At 43.5% G+C, this 25,726-nt stretch overlaps 2 pseudogenes; both read left to right on the top strand.

Annotated features, from left to right (window-relative positions):
• The first annotated feature begins 4,846 nt into the window (after window positions 1-4,846).
• On the top strand, window positions 4,847-11,853 carry LOC103345828 (5-hydroxytryptamine receptor 5A-like; annotated as a pseudogene).
• Window positions 11,854-23,739: 11,886 nt separating this feature from the next.
• LOC127489430 (ADP-ribosylation factor GTPase-activating protein 2 pseudogene) lies at window positions 23,740-25,500 on the top strand (annotated as a pseudogene).
• Window positions 25,501-25,726: the final 226 nt, after the last annotated feature.

Genomic DNA, 25,726 nt, shown 5'->3' with positions numbered 1-25,726 from the left:
ACATCACAGTTTTGAATATCGCATCCATCTTGTTGGAAAGGTAAATGCTGGGGAGATGTCAACTTCACAATGGTGGATAGGAGTTTTTCCAAATGCTGATTTTCTACCTACTGGTTCACTCCCCAAATGACTGCCTTGGTGGAAGCCAGGAGCCAGGAGCTCCTTCTGGGTCTCCCACACAGGTGACAAGGATGGAAGCACTTTAACTACCAGCTGCTGTTTCCCATGTGCATTTGCAGGGAGCTAGTTCAGAAGCAGAGTATATGGGATCCAAACCAGCACTCCAATATTGGATGTGGGTATCCCGAGTGGTGGCTTAACCTGCTGTGCCACAATGCCAGCCCCTGAGAGCTCCAATTTTGTCAATTGTTTTCCTTGAAGTGAAGGCTCACTTCATTCATTTTTTTAGAAATGGATTGTTTAGAAAATGTTTGCCAAATACCTAAGACCAAATGCTGATAGTTAGCTGTTGCTAATCCTTTCAAATAAAACTGATTTTATTTTCCTACTTTTAAAAAGATTTATTTATTTATAGATTTGAAAGGCAGAGTTACAGAGAAAGAAGGAAAGACATAGAGATCTCCCATCTGCTAGTTCACCTTCCAAATGGCCAGGCAGAAGCCATGAGCCAGGAATTCTATCCTGGTCTCCCATGTGGGTGGCAGGAGCCTAAGTACTTGGATAATTCTCCATTGCATTCCCAGGTGCATCAGCAGAGAGCTGGATTGAAAGTGGAGCAGCCAGGACCCAAACTGGCACCCATAGGATGCCGGCATCACAGGTGGTGGCTTAACCTGCTATCCACAATGCCAGCCCCTCATTTCCTTTTTTAAGGTTTATTTTATTTTCAGTTGAATGGTGGATTTACAGAAAGGATGGACATGCACACAGGTGAGAGTGAGCATGAGAAGAGAGAGAAAGAGAGAATCTTCACCTGCTGGTTCACTTCCCAGATGGCCACAATGTTCTGGGCCCCGGCCAAAGACTGGAGCCTGGAACTCTATCCAGGTTTCTTTTTCTTTAGAGATTTATTTATTTATTTGTAAGTCAGAGTTACATAGAAAGAGGAGAGGCAGAGGGAGGGGTCCTCCATCTACTGGTTCACTCCCCAACTGGTCACAACAGCTGGAGTTGCACCAATCCAAAACCAGGAGGCATGGGTTTCCTCCTGGGCTCCCACATGAGTGCAGGGGCCCACGGATTGGGCCATCATCTACTTCTTTCCCAGGCCATAGCAGAGAGCAGGATTGCAAGTGGAGCAGCCAGGTCTTGAACCAGCACACATATGGGATGCCGGCACTGCAGGCAGTGGCTTAACCTGCTGCGCCACACCAAGGCCCCCTCCATCCAGGTTTCTAACATGGGTGGCAGGGCCAAAATACTTCAGCCATCTTCTGCTGATTTCGCAGGTGTATTAGCAGGGAGCTGGATCAGAAGTGGGGCAGCTGGGACTCAAATCAGTGCTCATATAGGATGGAGGGGTCACAGGCAGTGGCTAAACCTGCTGTCCCACAACACTGACTCCTAAAATGATTTTCATTTCTGCCTCTGCTATTTCACAAGCACTTTTCCTTAAAATAGGCACCTTCTCTCAATGAGTACTCTATGCATACTTTCTAATTTGTTACACGGAATATTAAAAAATGTACATGCAAATGTTAAGATTTAATATAATCAATAACTTTATTGTTTCATTAAAGACATTCTTTTAATTTTTTGTTTATTTATTTATTTATTTTGTTTTATTTGAATGGCAGAGAGACAGAGAAAGGGATACAGAGTTAGAGACAGACAGATATCTCTTCTCTGTTAATTCACTCTCCAAATACCTGCAACAGTCTGGTCTGTGCCAGGGCAAAGTCAGGATCCTGAAACTTAATCCAGGTCTCCCACAGGGGTGGCAAGGATCCAAGTACTTGAGCTATTAACTGCTGCCTCCCAAGGTGTGCATTAACACAAAGCTGGAATCGGGAGCAGAACTGATACTCAAACCTAGGCACCCAATTAGGGATTCTGATATCTTAACCAGAAGACCAGGCAGTGGCACATTAAGGACATGAATAAGTGAAACTGGCAGTTTCCTCTCTTTTTCCCCTGTGTTTACACAGAAGTGAAGAATGGCAATGATTGCTGTCACAATTTCCTATCACTGCAGTGATCTGTGCTAGGCACTCACAGGTTTATTCATCATCACCAACGAGTGTCAGCACAATGAGGCAAGCAAACCATATCTCAATATCACTGTGAAGATTGCTTTGACCAGCCGGTGCCTTGGCTCACTAGGCTAATCCTCCACCTTGCAGCGCTGGCACACCGGGTTCTAGTCCCAGTCGGGGTGCTGGATTCTGTCCTGGTTGTTCCTCTTCCAGGCCAGCTCTCTGCTGTGGCCAGGGAGTGCAGTGGAGGATGGCCCAAGTGCATGGGCCCTGCACCCCATGGGAGACCAGGATAAGTACATGGTTCCTGCCATCGGATCAGTGCAGTGCGCCGGCCTTAGCGTGCCAGCCGCGGCGGCCACTGGAGGGTGAAACAACGGCAAAGGAAGACCTTTCTCTCTGTCTCTCTCTCTCACTGTCCACTCTGCCTTTCAAAAAATAAAAAAAATTAAAAAAAAGATTGCTTTGACCTTGCAGTCCCACAGAAAGGGCCTGGGAGATTCCTAGGGACTCATGGACCACAATGAAAACCATTGCTCTTTGATCTTTTACATGATACAGGGTTCTTCAGACTATATGATAACAGAGAGAGGGAAAGTTTACACAGTTGTAGAGCAAGAACATCAATGCTTGCCACTGTCTGTCCTAAGTTAGTTCAAACTGCTTTGATTCTACTTTGTGACAGGTGTGGAAAAGGAGTCAGTAGCCATGTCTGCAATGGCACACTTGGTACTGAATGCTCTGTTCATTCCATATTACAATAACAATATCCAATGTGGGGTTTGGAATCATCTCAATTGCATCCTTGAGCACTGGAGAAGTATACCCTGTGGGACCACTGACCCAATGCATTCACCATGAGCTGGATTTAGCCCAGGCCTCCATTCATCAGCTGGCCCCTAATAGCTATTTCTCCTTTAGTGAGACCACATTGGCACTTTGGGTTCCTGAACATCAATGTCAGTCCATTCCTGATCCAGCTCCCTGCTATGGCCTGGGATAGCAGTAGAAGATGGCCCATGTCCTTGAGGCCCTGCACCTACATGGGAGACCCGGAGGAAGCTCTGGGCTCCTGGCTTCGAATCAGCAGAGCTTGGGCCATTGCGGCCATCTGGGGAGTGACCAGCAGATGGAAGACCTCTCTCTCTGTCTCTACCTCTCTCTGTAACTCTTTTAAATATATAAAATAAAGCTTTAAAAAATGAATGTTTCTTATTTTCTGTGGCTATATAACTTCTGACCAGATTTGCTTGTAAATATGTGGGATTTCATGACACTCATTGTGTGTGCACTTTAACAAAAATGCTTCTTGCCATCTTACTTTCCCTCTTATGATATCTTTTCTTTGTCCCAAGTTCCTCTATCTTGCTTTATCTCCATGAAGTACTTTAAATCCCAACATCTGGGTAGGAGCTTTAGATACTTAATCACTGCTGTGGATTGGCGTGTGTAAGTATGCACATGTGGGGGAGTGGGTGATGCTCCCTCCTGTTCTCACTGAGGTGGAGCCTTCTAACGACTTACATGCGAGTTTCCCTTCATGAGAAGCAAATTTAGTACAGCCTGCTGAAGAGACTTCTCGCCTTCTTTATAATTCCAAGGAAATAGATTAATGTTCTGCCGCAATATTCAGCCTTCTCTGGGAGCAGCTGTAACTGCTGTCTTGCCTTTTCTCTTTTAAGGAAAACATCCCTTAAGAGAAGCAGCTCAGTGTTGTGTAAGAAGGAAGCAATCATACAAAAACCTCTGGAGAAGAAGTCCACAAGAAGACAAGCACCTACCGGGACTGAGAAACCGCTCAAGCGCTCCGGACCACCCCTAGAGGGACGGATGTGGGAGGTGGCTAAAAGGATATTTCAAAAGTTCATTGGTCAACTTGTTCCCTGCAGGGGGCCATTTCAGGAAAACCGTGGCAGAACCACGGACAGCACTAAACGGTGCCCTCAGGAACGGAGAAGCCTAGGGACGGTGCGCTGCGGGCCCAGAGGTGAGAGGCAAGAGCAGCACCCCAGACAGCGCCAAAATGCGCGCTCCCGGAACCAGGAGGCGGGGAGAGGCGACCTCATCAGCTGACCGTGTTCCGTAGTGCTGGATAAAGCAGTCTGGGTGGGCGCGCCAGCGTTTGTTCTGATCCGCAGCCCCAGACGGAGTGGGGAGGTTGGACTGCGCAAAGCGAAAGGCAGGTACCAGAACGCTTGGCTTCCCAGCACTGCGCTGAGGCTGCAGGCGGACGCCTGGGTAGGGGCAGGTAGGGTGAGCAAGGCTGCGAGAGCTATGGCTCTGACGCACCAGCCCTTCTGGCGCTCACACGCTGCAGGGCTGCTCTGCCCTGCTCGGGCGGACATGGGAGCGATCAGACCGCTGTCTCCTCCAGGTGAGGAGTCCTGAGACAGGTGACAGCCTGGGCTGGTCCTGGCCGCGAGTCCAGCTCCTCGCCTCTGCTTTCCTAGCATCCGAGGGCTCCAACGTTAACAGGGCTTATAGCCCAGGGAGCGCCCTCCTCTCCACCACACCATCTCCCAGGTTCCCTCACCAGCGGGAGGCTGAAGACAAATTCACAGGCGCTTCCCAGAAACCCCGCCGCTGGCCCGGGGGTGCAAACATCTGGATTGGCTCTGGGCGCTGCTTTCATCTTAAGTCCTCCTGAATGTCCCTTCTGCACACACCCCGAGCCGGCTGCTAATCCAGAGATGGATTTACCTGTGAACTTACCTTCCTTTTCCCACTTGACTTCCTCTCCTCTGGAGACCAATGGCAGCCTTGGCACGGAAGACCTGCTGCCCCCCAGCCCGCAGCTGCTCTCTGTCTTCGGTGTGCTTGTTCTGACCTTGCTGGGCTTTCTGGTGGCAGCTATATTCGCGTGGAACCTGCTGGTGCTGGCGACCATCCTGCGTGTCCGCACCTTCCACCGCGTGCCACACAACCTGGTGGCGTCCATGGCCGTCTCGGATGTGCTGGTGGTCGCGCTGGTCATGCCTCTCAGCCTGGTGCATGAGCTGTCTGGGCGTCGCTGGCAGCTGGGCCGGTGGCTGTGCCAGCTTTGGATCACGTGCGACGTGCTGTGCTGCACCGCCAGCATCTGGAACGTGACAGCCATCGCCCTGGACTACTGGTCCATCACCCGCCACCTGGAGTACACGCTCCGCGCTCGCCAGCACATCTCCAACGTGATGATCACGCTCACCTGGGCGCTGTCCGCTGTCATTTCGCTGGCCCCGCTGCTTTTCGGCTGGGGGGAGACTCTGAGGGCAGCGAGGAGCGTCAGGTCAGCCGCGAGCCTTCCTATGCCGTGTTCTCCACGGTGGGCGCCTTCTACCTGCCGCTCTGCGTGGTGCTGTTCGTCTACTGGAAGATCTACAAGGCTGCCAAGTTCCGCGTGGGCTCCAGGAAGACCAACAGCGTCTCGCCTGTATCTGAAGCTGTGGAGGTGGGTGCTATAGTGATCCTTAAAATACTCTACTTGCATCTGTACAGGCTGTATCCCTGGCACTCACACACACACACCGCGTTTGTAGAAAGTGGAACTTTTTGGTTGGCACGGAGGAGAGACTTTGACAGTTGTGTATCACAGAGATAATCATGTCAGTCATCTTCAATGGGTTATTTCCTTATGCATAAAATGCATTCATCTCCGGTGGATTATTTCCTTATCCATAAAATGAGGCATTTGGGCCACATACCTCTACAAGGTCCGATCTGGCTCCAGAATTCCATGGGTCTGTAACACCCTTTGGAACATCTGGAGAAGTGGGTGGCTGGGGGTACACTGGGGTTAGCACACTGAAAAATATGAAGCTTCCTGCACTTAAAGTAGGAATGTCCACGGGGAAAGGGAGTGATGGGAGCCTGGCTGACAGGAAGACTGCCACACATCAAGCACAGCAGATTAGTGTTTATTCCAGTTCATGTTCTTCTTTGCAAGTTCTACCAACTGATTTTGCAAAAATATGCCACCTCCTAGGTTACTGTCATTTTGCAGCATCCTGATCTAAGAGTAAAGATGTTGGTTATAGTACTGTCAGAGCTTGCCTTTGTTACCTGCTTCCATTGTTTGTGGAACTACTTTCTGGGTTTTATTTCAATCCCCCACCTCACTGCACTTAGGCTGTCTGTGTGACTGAAAACCACCCCAGAAAAAGCTACAGGAGGAAATTAAAAATCCAGGATAGACGATTCCCACTCTCTTCCTTTCTCCCTGTCTTTGTTTCTCCCTCTCTCCCTCTTTCTTTCCCTCTCCATACACACATACTACTTCTAGACATTTGTGGAAAATGGAATTATAAAATGTTTATTTGGGTGCAGTATATATACTGATTTCTTTTTTCTCTGAAAGATCACTGTCTTGTGTTTTACGAATGTTTTATTTACTTATTTATTTGGAGGGATGAGGGTGGGAGGGAGGGAGAGAGAGAGAGTGTGAGAGAGAGGAGAGACCTTCTAGCCTCAGGTTCACTCCCCAGTGTCTGCAACAGCTAGGGCTGGGAAATGCCAAAGCCAGGAGCCAGGAACTCCATCCAGGACTCCCACATTGGTGGCAGGGATCCGGGTATCAGGGACATCACCTACTGTTTTCCACAATCACCAGCAGGAAGGCTCAGATGCATGACTCAGGCTCTGGCCCTCCAGCCTCTGGTATGGGATGCGGGGGTCCCATGTGGCAGCTTAACCTGCTGTGCCACAATGCCTGCTCCTGTCAGATCACTCTCAAAATGAATCCTATGGGTTTGCGAGGCTGCCACATGATCTAGGGTTCTGCATATAACACCAGGGTTGCCTCTGCCCCATGTTTTGCTGAAGAATTAATTACACACCAGGCCTCTTGATTTCTCCATGGTAGTGGGTGTCAAAGTTTCTAAATACAGTTCTATCACTAGCTGTGTTGCCTAGGGAAGCCATAATATTTCCTTCCTGTTTCTTTGTCTGATGAATTTTATTCAAATACATTCTGAAACCCTAACTTATGTCAGACATTGAGATGGGAACTGGTCTCATAAGATTAATCCAGATTCATCACTCAACAAACATCCGGATTAATCTGGATCCTTCAGGGGGATATTGTGCAACAGATTTCCTCATTTCTGTTTGAACTGCACCATGAAAACTGCTGCTGTCATTGTCTTTTGACCTCATTTTTGTTGAAGTCACATGGTTAGTGTTTTTGATGTGTTCTCTAAAGGAATTTACCCAAATATTCTTTGAAATTACTTGAAATGATAGCCCCCCAGGTCAAAGATGAACAATAAGCAAGTTAACTAATTGTATCTCCTGTGTAACTCAGGAGAAGGTAAAAGTTAATGGCTACTACTAACATCTGCATTTAGCTATAGACTGAAATTAAGTTTATTACCAAAGAAAGGTAATTGAACACACTAGAGAACAGTTAATAGTAACGTTTCACTACATAATAGTATAGTTGACATGAACATACACATTATCATACAGACACAAGAAGAGATTTCCCTCACAAAATAATTTTTTCATTAAAATAATAATTTTTCATTAAAAATTATGTTTGACTTTGTTCTAAGGACATATCTTGTGTTTGTATTCCATAAAATTAGCTTAAGTGTCATGAGCAAACAATAAACTGCTTGTATCTATAAAAAGGCCTTTATACATCTGGAATTGGGGCAAACTTTTAAGGTTCTTTGTTTTAAATTTGTTGTTTTTAGCTTCAGGTTTTAGGTTCTTTGAAAAAGCAAAATTCTGGGGGTCCAATATATCATATAATAGACTCAAATTCTTATACCTTATACTTTATTCAAAAGAAAAGAACTGTGATACTTAAATGGGGAAAAATAATGTCAAATAGAAAGGCTGAGGTTAGTGAAGAAAGAGGAGAACTAGAAAGGTAATTTTGTCTATTTATACTGGTTTGAGTTGGGCTGTCTGGAATTTCAAATACATCATGGTCTACAAAAATCAGCATCACAGATAAAAAGATATGATTAGCCCTAAAATGAGCAAATGATCAGGACGATCTATCCTGTAACCAAATCAAAATTAATGAAAACTGTGATGATGACTCATCAATTTTTATATAAATTATATTTTGACAAGTAAAGTTTCTTATGAATTACAAATTCAATGTGAATTCATTGAGGGTTTATTTTATTCTTGAACAAAAATCAGCATCAGGTAAACTGAGTATCTCACAAATCCTAAGTACTTCTCAATTTTACTTTTACATGATAAAACTTTTCAGATTATAAATGTTGGCATAGGAATTACTGTGAAATAAAGGGACAATCTTAACCACATCACCACCACTATTTTTCAAATCTTACTTAATTTCTGAAAACTCCACAGCAGAAAGTAAAAACTGTTATTTATTCATTTTTTTGACAGGCAGAGTGGACAGTGAGAGAGAGAGAGAGAGAGAGAGAAAGGTCTTCCATTTCCATTGGTTCACCCCCCAGTGGCCGCTACAGCTGGCGCGCTGATCCGAAGCCAGGAGCCAGGTGCTTCTCCTGGTGTCCCATGCGGGTGCAGGGTCCAAGGACTTGGGCCATCCTCCTCTGCACTCCCGGGCCCCAGCAGATAGCTGGACTGGAAGAGGAGCAACCTGGACAGAATCTGGCACCCCGACTGGGGCTACAACCTGGTGTGCCAGCGCCACAGGCAGAGGATTAGCCTAGTGAGCCACAGCGCCGGCCGCATATCCTCTCTTTCTATTTTAATTGAAACTTGCATTTCCTTCAGAGTTCAAATCTGTTTCTAACATTTCTCATTCAGCCACATTATACTTTACTCTTCAAGATGTTGCCTTGATAGATATATTTTTTTCTAATAAAACCCATTTTCCCAATGAGATTACAAAATACCATAGAAAATCAATGACTGCTTTTATAGTTCCTTAAATAACTATGCCTAAAAGAATTCATCAGTTGAGAAAGTATTAATTTTTGTTGTTGCTATTGTTAAATAGAAAGGAACTCTGATTAAAATTAAGTAAGTGTATTTATTTAGTAGGAATCATGCTCATCATGAAATTATGAGACATGTATTGTGTGTGAATTTGGGTGTTGGATACTGGTAGAGAGATGGAGAGAAATTGAGAGAGACAACAAGAAAGGAAGTCCATTTTCCATGAGACATAGAAGGTAGATCATGTACCAGTGAATGATCATTATTGCTATAAAAACACAATTCTTTTTTCCTGAAACCAATTTTTAAATAATTCACAGTGAAAATGTTAATGTTTTATAAATATAATACAATGCTATTTAGTAATCCAATATTAAAAACATAAACCTTTTAAGAAACAGTTGTTAAAATTTTCCATTATTAGCCGGCGCCGCGGCTCACTAGGCTAATCCTCCGCCTAGCGGCGCCGGCACACCGGGTTCTAGTCCCGGTCGGGGCGCCGGATTCTGTCCCGGTTGTCCCTCTTCCAAGCCAGCCCTCTGCTGTGGCCAGGGAGTGCAGTGGAGGATGGCCCAGGTGCTTGGGCCCTGCACCCCATGGGAGACCAGGAAAAGCACCTGGCTCCTGGCTCCTGCTATCAGATCAGCACGGTGCGCCGGCCGCAGCGCGCCGGCCACAGCGGCCATTGGAGGGTGAACCAACGGCACAGGAAGACCTTTCTCTCTGTCTCTCTCTCTCACTGTCCACTCTGCCTGTCAAAAATAAAAAAAAAAAAATTTCCATTATTACTTCTCTCCCTCTCTGTCTCTCAATGCATAAGAGTACAAATATGCATTAAATATGTGTTTTCTCACATAGGTGTATATGTATAGTGAAATAGACATGGGAGCTTACTATGTACCATTTATTTTCATTGAGTAATGTGCATACTTCAGATATACTGTGAGCAGTATATAATAATGCTTTTTGAAGAGTTAATTTTTTGACGGTCAGAGTTACAACAGAGGAGAGACAGAGAGATCTTCTATCTGCTGGTTTGCTTTCCAAGTGGCCACAATGGCCAATGTGGAGCCAGACCAAAGCCAGGAACTGGGAGTTTCATCCTGGTCTCCCACATGGGTGCAGGAGACCAAGGACTGGAGCCACCTTCCGCTGCTTTCCCAGGTGCATTAGCAGGGAAATGGAGTAGAAGTGGAGCAGCTGAGACTTGAACTGGGACCCATATGGGATGCTGGTGTTGCAGTCTGCAGCCTCTTGATATTTGAAATACAGCAGAAAGTTGGTTTCAGTGAAGCACAGAATATTATTTATTTCTTTCATGGATCATGCCTCTGCTGTTGCTTCTTAAATGTGTTGGGTCAGCACTTTTGTGTAGTGGGTAAAGCCACCACCTGCAGTGCTGGTATCCCTTATGCCAGTTCCGATTCCAGATGTGCCACTTTCTATCCATCTCCCTGCTAATGCACTGAGAAAGCAGTGACAGGTGGTCAAAGTTCTTGGACCCGTGCACCCACTTGGAGACCCAGAAGAAGCTCCTGGCTCCTGGCTTCTGATAGACTCAGCTCTGGCTGTTGTAGCCATTGATTGCTGAATCAATGGATGGATGATCTCTCATCTCTCTCTCCTTTCTCTTACTTTCTCTCTCTCTCTCTCTCTCTCTCTCTCTTTCTGTACCACCCCATGTGTGTGTGTCTCCCTCTATTTCTGTAACTCTGCCTTTAAAAAAAATAAATAATTTTTAAAAATTTTTCTGTTTGTGGGTATAGATGTGTGTGTTTTACAACTGTTTTAAATATTTAAGTAGTCAATTGTTGAGTGTTTTTTATTTTGTTATTGTAGTTGTTTTACCGAATTTTTTCCTAAAAATTATAAATTTTAAGGAGGTATCATGTGATGTTTAAACAAATGTAGTGTTCAGTCAGGATAAATAAATCTATTTCTCCAAACATTTGTCATCTTTTGTGGTGAAATTATTTAAAATCCTTCTTTAAGCTTTTGAAATAATACAAGATACCTTATCATTATATATTGTAACTATGTTTGCAAGAAAACAGTATAACTTCTTTTTTGTGTGCAGTGGAAGTTAAACTGTGTGTAATGAATGTGCTGTGTGCACTTGAATACAATATGTGTTTTGCTGATGTTAATGAAATGTTTTGTAGATGGCTGTTAGGTCCGTTTGGTCTAAATTTTAGTTTAAATCTGGTATTCCTTCCTTATTGTTCTGTCTGGATGGTCTGTTCATCATTGAAAATAGAGCACTGAAGTCTTCCATTTTTATTGTATTTCTGTCTGTCTTCTTTAGTTTTGATATTAACTTTATCTATTTGGCTGCTTTGATGACGAATGTACATTTATACGATGTTATGTTTTGATGAATCGCCCTCCAGATCCATTATGTAACACTTCAGCTTTCTTTTGCTGGCCATTGGAATGGAATATCTTTTTACATCATGTTACTTTCGTCTTGCGTTATTATAGCTAAAATGGATCGCTTTTAGGCAACATACAATTAAACTTTAAAACTTGATCCAGTCAACTTCATGTCTTTTACCAACTGACTCGCAATATAATTTTTTTTTCCGCCGAGGCCGGGCCGCCGCCGCGCCGCCCGCCTCCGTCGGCGCTGGGCGCGAGTCTCCCGGCTGCAGCGCCGCTCGCCGTCCACCAGGCGGCGCTGCCCGCGCCCAGGACTCCCCGGCCCGCCCGGTTCCAGGACTCGTTGTGCGGGAGGGGCCGGGGGGGGGGGGGAGGCCGGAGCGCGGAGACCGGCAGGGGGGGCAGATGTCCGACGGGACCCCGGGAGCCGGAGCAGGGGGTGGGGGAGTGAGGCGCAGGCGTTCTCGATATAAACATTGATAGATAAGGACATTTTTATTATTATTAATTGATCCCTGTTTTTTGCAGCTACTTTACTGTTTCTTCCTTTCTTGCCAGATATTTTCCTTGTGATTTAGTGAGTGTGTGGTGTGTGTGTGTGTATGTGTGTGTGTGTGTGTGCATATATACTCTGATTCCTTTCTCTTTATCTACTTCAGGTCTGTTTTATTCCTGATTACAATGAAACAAACATAAAACATTTAATGGTCATAATGGTTTACTTTTAATTCTTAACAACTTAAATGCCAACTGCATGCAAAAACTCACATTTTGACTTCTCTTCCGACCATATTTTGTAATTTTATAACTATTTATATTTAATTATTGCAAATATAGCTTTTTAATATTTTATCTTGTAATTTTTCTAATGTTGTTAAAAATAATTTTGACTCCAACATTGCAGTTTTGGAATATTCTGAACTGACTCACAGTCTTACCTTTACCGTGGACTTGATATTTTCATGTAGTAACTTCTGTTCTTTTGTTTCAATGCCAAGAACCCCATCATGTTTTCGCAAAAATTAAAAAAAGAGGATAGAAGGAGAGAGGTTCAGGGAGGAATGCAGGGAGGGAAAGAAATATGGTTATCTTCTTATAATCACACCTGTGAAATACATGAAATCTGATTCATATTAATAAAATTAAATAAATATATATCACAAACAAAAGCAAAACAAAAATGAAGTTTGAATAATGACAACATCTCTCTGCTTTGATTTCATGAACAAGTGTTTATCTAGTGTACAGTATTGGGAATAATCTAGGCTGCATCTTTTGTTATTTTTCTTTCAGCACCTTGATTATATTCTTCCACAGTCTAATATCCTGCAAGGTTTCTCCTGAGAAACCCACCTATTTCTCAGCAAAAATAAGAAGTTGTACATAGGATGGGGTATTAAATTCCTGTAAAGACCTCTAAAGAGAAAAGATGCATGACTTGTTTATTGATATTTTCAAAATTCCCTCTTTAAAAAAAAACTTAGACTTTTGAAAATCTATCATTAAAGTGTCTTGATAAACACCATACATAATCTATTAAGGATTCCTTGAACTTAATGGAATGAGCAATTATTTATCACTCCAATTTGGCAATTTTTCTGTAATTCTTTTTAAAGATTTATTTATTATTTGAAAGGCAGAGTTACAGAGAAGCAGAAGCAGAGAGAGAAAGAGATCTTCCATCTGCTGGTTCACTCCCAAAATGGCCACAATGGACAGAGCTGGGCCAATCTGAAGCCAGGGGCCAGGAGCTTCTTCTAGGTCTTCTGCATGGATCAGGGGCCCAAGGACTTAGGAAATCTTCCACTGCTTTCCCAGGCCATAGCAGAGACCTGGATCAGAAGTGGAGCAGCTGGGACTCAAACTGGATCCCATACGAGATGCCACCATAGCAGGCAGCAGCTTTACCTGCTATGCCACTGTGCCAGCCGTTAATTCTTTAAATAAGCCTCTGTTCTTGTCTCTTTATGTGCTCCTTCTAGGATTATAATAACACATAGATTAGTCCTTTTTTTTTTTAAAGGCAGAGTGGACAGTGAGAGAGAGAGACAGAGAGAAAGGTCTTCCTTTTGCCGTTGGTTCACCCTCCAATGGCCGCCGCGGCCGGCGCACTGTGGCTAGCTCACCATGCTGATCCGATGGCAGGAGCCACGTACTTTTCCTGGTCTCCCATGGGGTGCAGGGCCCAAGTACTTGGGCCATCCTCCACTGCACTCCTTGGCCACAGCAGAGAGCTGGCCTGGAAGAGGGGCAACTGGGACAGAATCCGGTGCCCCGACCAGGACTAGAACCCGGTGTGTCGGCGCTGCAGGCAGAGGATTAGCCTAGTGAGCTGCAGCGCTGGCCCTTATTAAACTTCTTATTTGTTTTCTCATATTGCTTCCCTGATTTCGCTTATTTTTTGTTTGTTACCCTTAGAATTCCCTGAGCTGATTTTTCTAAATATTTATTTTTATTTATCTAATGAGCAGAGATTCAGAAAGGCCCCACATCTGCTGGTTTGCTCCCCATATGGCTACAAAAACTGGGGCTAGACCAAGCCTAACCCAGGAAACTGGAGACTGATCCAAGTCTTCCATGCAATGGCAGAAGCCAAAGTGCATCAGTCACTTTGTTGGACTTAGTGTTGGAAACTTAATCTTTGGTACATTAAAGGCAGAGATATAGAACACCAGCCAGTAGATGGGATCATAGGAGACCCTCCCCACCACGTGGAGATGGGTCTTAGAGGGCTGCAGAAAAGTCACCCACTGGCTCCTGTGAAGGGCATTGAGGTCACAGGCTAGTCCTTTAAATCAAGGTTTATCTGGGCGGTTGCACCTGATCTAGGTAATGAGAGTTTTACATGTCTTGGGTGGAAGGCTCCATGTGCTTTCTGTGGTTTTATTGACTCTCAATTGGAGACTAAGTCACCCAATTAACCAGTCAAAAAAATCACTTCTCAATGCCTCTTCCAGACCAATCATGGGAATTTATAGTCTATACAAACCCCAAGACAATCAGCCCTCAATGGTTCCCTCCATTAGAGACCCATTTCACTGCTTGCAGGAGCTGTGTCTTTTACATTTGCTTTCCCCTTTCACTTAATAAACTACTTCTACTTTACACATTCTTTCTTGTACCTGTTCTTATTGCTTCATGGTCAAAAGACAGGATCCCCAGTGATTGGAACTGCAGACTTCTGCAGCATTTCTTGAGGGCTCACCTGGAATTGTCATAAGGGCAATTGAAATAATCCACTTTCAACTTTTTTTCCAGAGACTTTCTGAACTCCACCATAGTCCTTTATCAATCAAAAATGCCAAAAATCAGTTAAAAAGCATCTAGTGTGGCTGCCAGTATTAAAAGCCAGGAGGGGAGGCTTGTTGGGGGTATATCTGATTGACCTCTCTCTCCTTTTGGTGCTGGGAAAGTTGGTCTTCTTTTTTTGTAAATTCATCCAGTGGGTGATACTGGAGTATGGTCTTGGAGTAACTGAAATTTCCTAGGGAGGCTCCCTAATAGGAGCCAGACTCCAACAGCCCCTTAAGGTATTGGACCAAAATCTACACTCCTCATTCTCTCTCTCTCCTTCCTACCCCTACTCATTCAACGTCAAATGTCAGGAGCGGAGAGGGGAGGCCTCTAGCTACAACAGGACAGACAGGTTTCTTCACCAAATTTAGCAACAGAGAAAACTCAATCCTTTGATCCTTTTCTAACCTGATGTTTTCATATCCTTTCTCTGCAGTTTGTGTTTTGTAGTGACTTTCTTCTTCATCTCTTGACAATAGGAGCATAGGATTCTCTATTGCTTGGTAAAACTGAGTCTTAAAGGGGTTGGCATTATCTGCCCATTTTTAACTGTTTGATTACCATAACTCTGATTAGATCTGGCCGACAATTTTGTTATTCTTTCTATTCCTGCTGCAGCAAGTGTCCCAATTAGAATCCTGGATCACCGTTCTCAAATGAAATCCTGAGTTTCTGAACCAACTTCGATCTTGGAAGATGACCTCAACATGTCAAAGGAAAATGAATATTCCTGCAAAGTTACCAAAGGACTTGAACTCCTGTATAAAAAAGAGTAATTAAAATGTTACACACACTCTTCCCCAGCTTTCATCCCTCAATTTTGTCATTGTTTAATTCCATCATCAAGATGGGGGATACCATTGCTACTCAGATGGCTAATTTTTTTCATCTTATTCTTCACCTGCTTATTTCCACTAATGGTTTGATGCCATGTTTTTAATGCTGTTGACAATGGAATACACGGAAGGATGACAGAATTGCCCTGCATTTCAAGCACAATGCCCTTGACAATCCCCTCTTAGAAAGCCCTGGAGTGAGATACTATACATACAGAAGCCTCTTTTGGTTTGCCAGTGTTCCCTCCTTGTAGAGATCTGTCTTAAATCTCACTCTTTTAGTTCAAAAGGGATGGGGGGGGGCACAATTATACCCATCAAGGCTGAACAAACTTCTTTAACTTATTAAGTTCTATGGTCTTGTAGTAAAATAGTAGGCGTTAGACATCCTCATGTCCCAACAAAGTGGGGCATGTAGGTTATTAAATGAGACATACTGACTTTGGATTAATACCTCTCATCTGTTATAAGAAAGTACATAAGTTCTAAATGGCAATATCAGGCTCATAAGACAATTAGATAGGTTTAAGTCCAAACTAGCTGAGTCCTTCTTGTCCTATTTAGGACTCTAACATACGGACATGAATTTTTCCTCTTGTAGCTCCTCTTTGCAGTTTTGTAATACCGCTTTTGTTTGGCCCTGTATGTGCAACTTTCTTATAAAGCTTGTCTCTTCCTGTCTAGAGGTTACCAAATGCTTGCAGATGGAACAACAGATACAGACCTTTGATCTGAGAACCCTAGACAGACCTTTGGAGGAGGAACACTTATTGTCTCCAACATCACCCATCTCCAGCTTGAAGTAGCCAGAGCAGTCATCATCCCTTCTCTCTAACAGCAGTTAGGGTACCTCTTAAGAGGGGGATTGATAGACTTCTGACTAGGTAGACAGGGACTGGGGGAGTGGGGGACTCTCCCCATCATTTGGAGATGAGTCTCAGAGGACATGAGAAAAGTCAAGCAACAGACTTCTGTGAATGATGATGTCATGTGCCAATCATTTTATTCAAGGTTTTCTAATGTAGTTGTTACTGATCTAGGTAATGAGAGTTTTACACAATTTGGGGGAAAGTTTCATTTGTGTCTCAACTGTAGAATTAACTTTCAACCAATTTATCAACCAAAACTATCATTTCATAATTTGTTTCTTAGACCAATCATGAGAACCTCCTGTCTGACAGCCTGTAAAATCTAGACAATCAGTCCTCAATGGTTCTCTCCTTCAGAAACCCCTCTCAGTGTGGCTGGGAGCTTTCTATTTTGTTTACATTTTATCTTTTCACTTAACAACTACTTCAGTTTTGCACACTCTTCCTTGTACATGATTCTAAATCTGTGGTCACGTAACACAAACCAGGCATTTGGAATCACAGACTCCTGCAACAATATTAGAAAGGTGGACCTAATGGGAGTTCCTTAAATCATAAGGGCTCTGCCTTCATGAGTGGATTAATGGCATTATAGAAAAATTTGTCAAGCAAGAGTTTACTGCTTACCATCTTCCACCACCTGAGAATGTAATGACAAACTTTCACCTGATTCCAGTGTCTTAAACTCGGAATCCATCGCCTTCAGAACTGTGAGAGACAAATATTTGTTTTTAAATGAATTACTCAGTCTCAGAGTTATTCTGTTGTAGAAAAGTGAACAAGATTGAGGTACTTACTAATGCATATATTAAAATGTCAAGGCTTTAAATAGTCATACATATGTAATAAATTTTAATGTCCTCAGACAAGCAAAGGGAAAATAGAATTTAACAAAAGTAAAGTGGTCATATTTAAGATTATAATTTAAGAGATGCTTATGAAACTGAAGGGTTCAATTACTAAATGAATCCTAAACATTTATGGGAAAAAATCACCCTAATTTCTCTAGCATTGTTAGGTCTTTTTTCCCCTCTACAAGTGTTTTAGATATGATTTGTCCACTCAGAAGTCATGCTAGAATGTATTCTACATTGTGAGATATTACAGAGTGGAAACCTATTCCAACTATGGTGTTTAAAGTTTGTTCCTAGGGCAAGCATTGTGGCTCAGCAGTTTTAGCCACTGTCTGGGATGCCAGCATCCCATATGGGTGTTGGTTCATGTCTTGAGTGAGTGTTCCACTTCCAATCCAGCTCTCTGATAATGCACCTAGGAAAGCAGCAGAAGGCAGTTCAAGTGCTTGGGTCCCTACATCCACATTCAGGATCTGGATGAAACCCCTGCATCCTCATGTTGGCCCAGCCCAGCCCTGACCATGGTAGCCATCTGGGTACTGAACCAATGGCTGATTTTGTAGGTGTATAGAATGCAAAAAATATGGAATCTTTGCTGAGATTTCTGTGGAATGCCTGGGAGACCAGCAAGAAATTTGGTGAAGAACTAGAATTTTTGCAAAGAACACCCAGTGGATTAAATGTCTGGTAGAGCTATGGGAGTAAAGCCACAGTGGTGATGCCATAAATGGAGAACAATCACCAACATCCCATGCCTTTCTGTGAATGCTGCTGATAAGAGTGTGCAGCCACCAGCAGCAGTCATTTGAGCCATGTCTTGGGACAGTGCTGCCTAAAGCCTTGAGGAGTCCATATCTTGCTATAGTACACACAAAATGCCAGACTTGCTACTTTAGTACTTTTTTTTGCTGGGTTTCCAACAGTTTTTGGACCTATTATTCCTTTCTACTTGACTGTTCTTCCTTTTTGGAATAGAAATGTGTAGAGGAGATGGACTTGGAAAGTGAGGATATCAAATCCCCATGCCTTTATTTATTTATTTTGGTGTTCACATCTCTCTTTCTCTCTATGGTAACTGGTATCATAATAACTAACAGGTCCACTTCCTCGGCTAGCTGCCCACAATCTGTTAGATAACATCTTGCCTTTGATCTAATTTTGTCTGTAAATGTATATAAGCAACTGCAGGGGGCATAGCACATATGGTTGCCTATGGATGGGTATGGACAGGTATGTGATTGCTTGTGGGTGGGACTAATGACTGATGTGGCTATGTTTGGCTGCCTGTGGGCTCTATGTGGAAGTGTGTGTGTGTGTTTGTGTCTTACTGCAACTGTGAACACAACACCAGATAGCTCCTACGGTCCCACCACCATAGGGGCATGTGGCTGTCCTCACTGCCACTGTAAATAAAGGGCATATAAACTCACAAATGACTCCAAGTTGCTCCATGATCTGTTGAAATCTGGATTTGCTTGTCCTGGGCCTTAAGCCCTAGGCAAACAAGATGTATACCTTCTGCCTGTTTCATTATTGGATGTAGATAATTTCTTCTTATATTATAGGACTACAGAGCAAAGGATTTTGCCTTATGACTCAGAAGAGACTTTGCATTTTAACCTTTTGGATTAGTGCTGGCCTCTGGATATTTGTCCTATCAGTTAAGCCACCAGATGGGAATGCTTGGATTTGAATCCATATCAAATTGATTTGATTTGATTCCATATCAGAGTGCTTGGATTTGAGTCCTGGATCTTCTCCTATTTAAATTTCCTGTTAATGCCTGCCCTGGGAGAAGCAGGTCATGATTGAAATAGTTGTATTTTTACCACCCATGTGGGAGACCTAGATGGAATTCTCAGCTTCTGGCTGAAGCCTGGCCCAGCTGTGGGCATTCCAGTCATTTGGAAATTGAACAGTGAGTATAAGTGCCCCCCTCCTTCTCTCTGTCTCCTTCTCCCACTCCATCTTTTGAATATCACATTAAAAAAATTACATTAATGCTGGAATTAGGACTTTGGAATTATTGGAGAAGGAATTATCGCAGTTTGCATACTGAGGAAGTCATGGGTTTGGGCAGCCAGGCATGAAATGTTATGACTTGACTATAGCTTGATGTCTGAGTTGAATATTCATTGTGAGTATTAATTGGATGCAAACACAACTCAATTGTAGTGTTGAAAGGTGACATCTTTGGGAAACAAGGTTTAGATTAGGTCCATTGGGAAGAGTCCCCAAGATAAAACTCACATGGATCTACAAAAATTCACAAACACAAAGACATGGATATCTGTGCTCTCAGTCTCTTGTCATATGATGCTCTACACTGTTTTGGGACCCTGTCATCAAGAAGGCCATCACAGGATAACTCCCATAAGCCTTACACTTCCAGAACCATGAGCCATATTAATTCCAGTTTATAAAGAAATAATTAAAGAAAGGGAAAATATAAGTATCCTACTTCAGCTATTTGGCTATAATAATGTGCATTGAATATTATGAAAGGGAGCCATAGTTCCATGTAACTGACATTTTTCTGTATTGTTTAAATAATGAATTACAATTTAAATAAAAAGGAAACACTATTTCATTGAGATAGAGCTCAGAAATCTGCAAATTACATACAACTGGGAAGGTAATTATGATAATTAGCCAAATTTTTTCTAGTAAATGCAAAATGATTCAGACAACAGTGACTTCCAAAAGTTTAAGTGTCAAAATGTCTGTATCATGCATGCATGCATGAGTGTAAGTGTGTGTGTGTGTGTGTGTGTGTGTGTTGTGTATAAATTTATCTGGGAGAACTCAATGAGTTGGGAATGGAAATGACTTTTTCTTGCAAAGCAATCAGTGTTTGATTGATTATGCCTGTGCATACACACATTGGGTGTAAAAGTGGTAGTATCTTTAATTGCAAATTCAACACCTAATTAATGCTGTTCTGAAGTCTGGTAACCTTTTAAAAGAGAAAAGTATTTCACATCAATCCTGTATTGTTACTCACCTGAATTCCCATTTTGATTCATTTGAATACAACTTGCAATTGGACTACATGTCATTAGTCCTTAACAGCTAGGGGTAAACTGCTAAATTGCTTTCATAAACACACACACACACACACACACACACACACAAAGAACTAGAGGTAAACTGTCTGGACTCTCCAGATTCACAGTATTCATTAGAAGCAGAATATTATTTTGGTTGAAAGAAATTTGAGTAGGACAGTCTATAATAGCGTTGAGTTCATGGTTAACTACTATCTGCTAAAGACCTTAGCAATACATCTAGATAAGATAAACTTCACATTTACATTAGTGACAGGCACAAAGTATGAATTCATTAACAATTGTGCATATACATCTATAATACTGATGTTTTATGCAACTATACAACTTTATGCAGTAGTGTCAGAATAACAGAGCTAAATTATACAGGTAAACACTTAACTACAATGATTAGTATACAATTTCAGACATTTAGGTTATTTTTAAGTAAATGTTATGTAAATATGTTTCAGTCAAGAATTAACAGCAAAGCAAACATGCTAAAATTTGAACAACTGCTAACATAAATGCTAAGCTGACACACAACTTTTTTGCTATTTGCTTTGCTTATCAGAAACTCTGTGATGTATGCTAGGTAGATGTCACTAATATACTTGTATATTACAAGGAAAAAGAAGCAATACATTTTAGTTAACATTTTTAAATAATTATATTTAAATATATTTAAACAATAAGTCACATATTGAAATTATTTTTTCTAAAATTTTACTTGTATAGCTCTGAGTCATAGTTGACATACAGTAAATAGCATCATATAAAATATGAAATCTGTGATTTTGCACCTTTTTACACCTTAGACATCCATTAATTCATCAAGATAATATTAAACACACCAAAATTCGTGTCTTTTCTTCTTCTTCTTTTTTTTTAAAGATTTATTTATTTACTTGAGAGTCAGAGTTACACAGAGAAGGAGAGGCAGAGAGAGTGAGAGGTCTTCCATCCGCTGGGTCACTCCTCAATTGGCCACAAAGGCCAGAGATGTACAGATCCGAAGACAGGAGCTGGGAGCCTCCTCTGGGTCTCCCGCACAGGTGCAGGGACTCAAGGGCCTGGGCCATCTTCCACTGCTTTCCCAGGCCATAGCAGAGAGCTGGATTGGAAGTGGAGCAGCCAGGACTCGAATTGGTGCCCACAGGGGATGCTGGCACTGCAGGCTGTGACTTTACCCACTATGCCACAGTGTTGGCCCCGCGTCTTTTCTTCTTAATCAAACTTTTCTGCTTTTCCTCATACTACCTCAAACTTTACATTCCTCAAAAAATCACCAGATAATTGTCACTATTAATTTTTGTTCTATGGAATTTCAGATAAATAGTATCATACAGGAATTAATCACTTTCTGTCTCTCAATTTCCCCCTTACTTAATTATTTTATACTCTTTGTAATTATTTTGAGATATAATCATGTTTTCTCATGCATCAATAATATTCTACTTTCTGAGGCTGGCACTGTGACATAGTAGGTTAAGGGATGGCTTTCAGGGCTGGCATTTCATATGGGTACCAGTTTAAGTCCCAGGCACTCCACTTCCAATCCAGCTCCCTGCTGATGGCCTGGGAAAGCAACAGAAAATGGCCCAAGTGCTTGAGCTTCTGCACCCACATGGGAGACCTGGAAGAAGTGCTTGGCTCCTGGCTTCTGCCTGGCACAGCCCTAGCTATTGCAAACATTTGGGGGAGTAAAGCAGTGGATGCAAGATCTCTCTCTGTCTCTCCTCTCTCTGTAACTCTACCTTTCAAATGCATAAATAAATCTTTCAAATAATAGTGAAATACTTTTTATTACTTCAATTGAATTGATTTTACAAAATTTATTTATCTATTCACCTATTGATGGATATTTTACCTACTTCAGTTTTAGAAACAAATATGACATAAACAGTTATGTAAAATCTTTTTATGGCCAAATATTTCATTTTCTTCAGATGAATAGCTACTAGTGAAGGAATTCAGACTGCATTATGCTGGAGTGAGTTACGCTGCCATTTGTGATCTGGCATCATAAGCAGGCCCTAGTGCCGCCTGTGAGGCCAGCGTCCTACATGAGTGTCAGTTTGAGTACTGACTGCTGCACTTCTGACCCAGCTCCTTGCTAAGGTGCCTGGGAAATGGTGAAAAATGGCACAAGAGTTTGGGCCCCTGCCACCCTCAGAGAAGATCTGGATGGAGGTCTGGACTTCTGGCTTTGGAATGGGCTTATGAAGGTATACAAGCACTACATGCTAATCAAACTTTTATATTTAAAGAATATAATAAGATACTCAGTGGAAAACCAAAATACATTTGTATCAAACATTTTAATGGATTCATCTCAGTTGAGTGGAAAATATTGATTAGTTTCATTTTCTAAGAAATAGTCACACTTGGGGCTGCTTCTGTGGCAAAGTAAATTAAGCCACTTTCTGCAGCACCAGCATCCCATATGGGCATCAGCTCGAATCTTGACTGCTCAACTTTCCATTCAGCTCCCTGCTAATGCACCTGGGAAAGCAGCAGTAGATAGTCCAAGTGCTTGGACCCCTGCACCCATGTGGGAGACCTGGAAGAAGCTTCTGGCTCCTGGCTGCTGGCTTTGGGCTGGCCCAACCCAGCTGTTGTGGCCATTATGTGAGTGGACCAGTGGATGGAATCTCTCTCTCTCTCTCTCTGCAACTCTGCCTTTCAAATAAATAAAAGTAAAATCTTAAAAAAAGAATTAGTCAAAATAAAATGTATCTAATACTTTTACAAAGGATAGCTTATAAGATTGATAAAGTATTCTATATAGTTACTGATCTTCCACTTGTTTCTTCTATCCGTTATTGAAGGTTATTGAAATCTCTTTTATAATTAAAGATTTTTAATTTATATATACTATACTTTTGATTCATATATTTTAAGCTTTTATTAGATACATTTTTATTCACTAGAACTCTTTGTTAATAGGCCTATTTATTCATGGGTATTGTCTAAGTTTATCTTTGTTAATATTCTTGCCCTGAATTTTTATTATCTTATATTGATCTATCATTGCTCATAATTTTTAGTAAAAACTGTTGTAATGATATGTTTTTTTCGCTGCATTTATCCTTTGTATCTTTATATTTAATGTGAATGTATTGATTGGCAGGCTACAGTTGTGTGTTACTTTCTTTTTTAATAAATCTCAGTTTGTTTATTTCACATAGACACTTAGGTCATTTATATTTGGAATGTTTATTGAATAATTTACATTAAGTTTTTTAATTTGTTCGTTTTTCTTTCTATTTATCTGTTCTTATACATTTCACTTTACCCCTTTTTCACCTTGTTTAAATTAGTTAAGCATGCTCTAGGATTCTAATTTATTTTATTTATTGGCTTATTAGACAATCTTTTGCTTTGTGTTAGTAGTTGCTTTAGGAAATATAATATGTAAAATAATTTACAGGAGAGAAAATGGCGGCGGAACCGAGCAAGACCGAAATCCAGACTCTTTATAAGAGGCTTCGAGCAATTCCCACCAACAAGGCCTGTTTCCACTGCAGTGCCAGGAATCAGAGCTGGGCCTGCATCACGTATGGTGTTTTCTTGTGCATTGACTGCTGCAGGGCCCAGCGCTCCCTGGGCGTCCATCTCAGCTTCATCAGGTCCACAGAGCTGGATTCCAACTGGAGCTGGTTCCAGCTGAGTGTATGCAGACGGCCTTTTTCCACCAGCACGGCTGCACAGCCAGTGATGCCAACAGCAAGTGCAACAGCCGAGCAGCCCAGATGTACCGGGAGAAGATCCGGCAGCTGGGGAGCGCGGCCCTGGCCCGGCGTGGCACTGACCTCTGGATAGACAGCGTGAGCAGCGCTCCTAGCCACTCCCCAGAGAAGAAGGACTCATTTCTTCACGGAGCACACTCAGCCCCTGACTGGGATGTGCCAGCCGCTGAGCCTGCAGGGATCCAGCAGCCAGCCCCGTCCGCAGAGAGCAGTGGCCTGGCCCAGCCGGAGCACGGCCCCAACACCGACCTGCTTGGCACCTCGCCCAAGGCACCTCTGGAACTGAAAAGCTCCTTCATTGGCAAGAAGAAGCCAGCAGCAGCTAAGAAAGGCCTGGGCGCCCAGAAGGTGAGCGGCCGGAGCTTCAGCGAGATGGAGCGGCAGGCCCAGGTGGCAGAGCAGCTCCATGAGCAGCAGGCGGCGGACTCTAAGAAGCAGGCCGAGGAGTCCATGGTCGCCTCCATGCTTCTGGCCCACCAGGAGCTCCAGCTTGATCGGAAGGAGGAGGAGAAGCAGCTCCAGAATCTGGAGGTGAAGAAGGGAGAGCAGGCGGAGCGGCTGGGCATGGGCTTGGTGAGCCGGAGCTCCGTGTCCTGCTCGGTGCTGTCCGAGATGCGGGTGATCGAGCAGGAGACCCCAGTGACCGCCAAGTCCTCCCGCTCGCAACTAGACCTGTTTGACGACGTTTGGACGTTCACCTCTGGACCCCCAAAGTATAAGGACACCCCCTTTTCCTTGGGGGAAGTTTTGGTTCCCACTGGGATACGGATACCACCTGGGGCATGGACAGGGTAGAGGAGAAGGAGGTAGAAGTGACCATCTCGAGCATCCGGCCCATTTCAGAAAGAGCCACAAGCTGGAGGGACGTGGAGAGCCGGAGCTCTGGCCTCGAGTCCAGCGAAGCAGGCCAGAAGTTTGCAGGTGCAAAAGCCATCTCATCCGACATGTTCTTTGGGCGGGAGGTGGACTTTGAGTATGAAGCCAGGTCTCGGCTGCAACAGCTCACGGGCAGCAGCGCCATCAGCTCTTCAGACCTCTTTGGGGACGTGCATGGAGCCCATGCAGCAGGAAGCGTGTCTCTGGGCAATGTGCTCCCTTAGGCAGACATTGCCCAGTTTAAGCAGGGTGTCAAGTCTGTGGCAGGCAAGATGGCTGTGCTGGCCAATGGCGTGATGAATTCTTTGCAGGATCGCTATAGTTCCTACTGATAGCCCCGTGGCTCAGGCATCGCTGGGGACAGCAGCAAGAAACCCATGATTCTCAGGGCATGGGTGCCTCCTGTGGAAGCTGGGTGGCTTGGTTACCTAAGTGTGTGCTGTGCAGGGGGGTGGCCCTGGAGGACCCTGGGGGGGGACTCCTGTGGATTGAGCCCCTCCCCTGTGTACCCTCAGCCTCTCCTCTGTGCAGTGTCCTTCCAGTCCTGCCCCTGAGCGCTGCTCACTTGTCCTGCACACTGGAGGGATTTCGCTCGGGGTGGGAGGCCCAGCCTTTCCCCACGCAGGGAAAGGGAAAAGTGTACACCTTCTGCTGGTTCCAGGATCCTTCTAGGTGGTCTGAGGGCTCGGGCCTCTGCCCTCTGGCACCAGGGAGAGGCCCAGCAAGAGGGGAGCTGCCGAAAGCCCCCAGGGAGGGGGTTCTGTGCTTGCTGCTGCCTCTGCTGCTGCTGCCAGTG

The sequence above is a fragment of the Oryctolagus cuniculus genome, chromosome 7 (genome assembly GCF_051225735.1).
Source record: "Oryctolagus cuniculus isolate XC-2025 breed Fujian yellow rabbit chromosome 7, ASM5122573v1, whole genome shotgun sequence".
In the NCBI taxonomy this organism is placed as follows: Eukaryota; Metazoa; Chordata; class Mammalia; order Lagomorpha; family Leporidae; genus Oryctolagus; species Oryctolagus cuniculus.
This window is presented reverse-complemented; position numbering and strand designations above follow the sequence as displayed.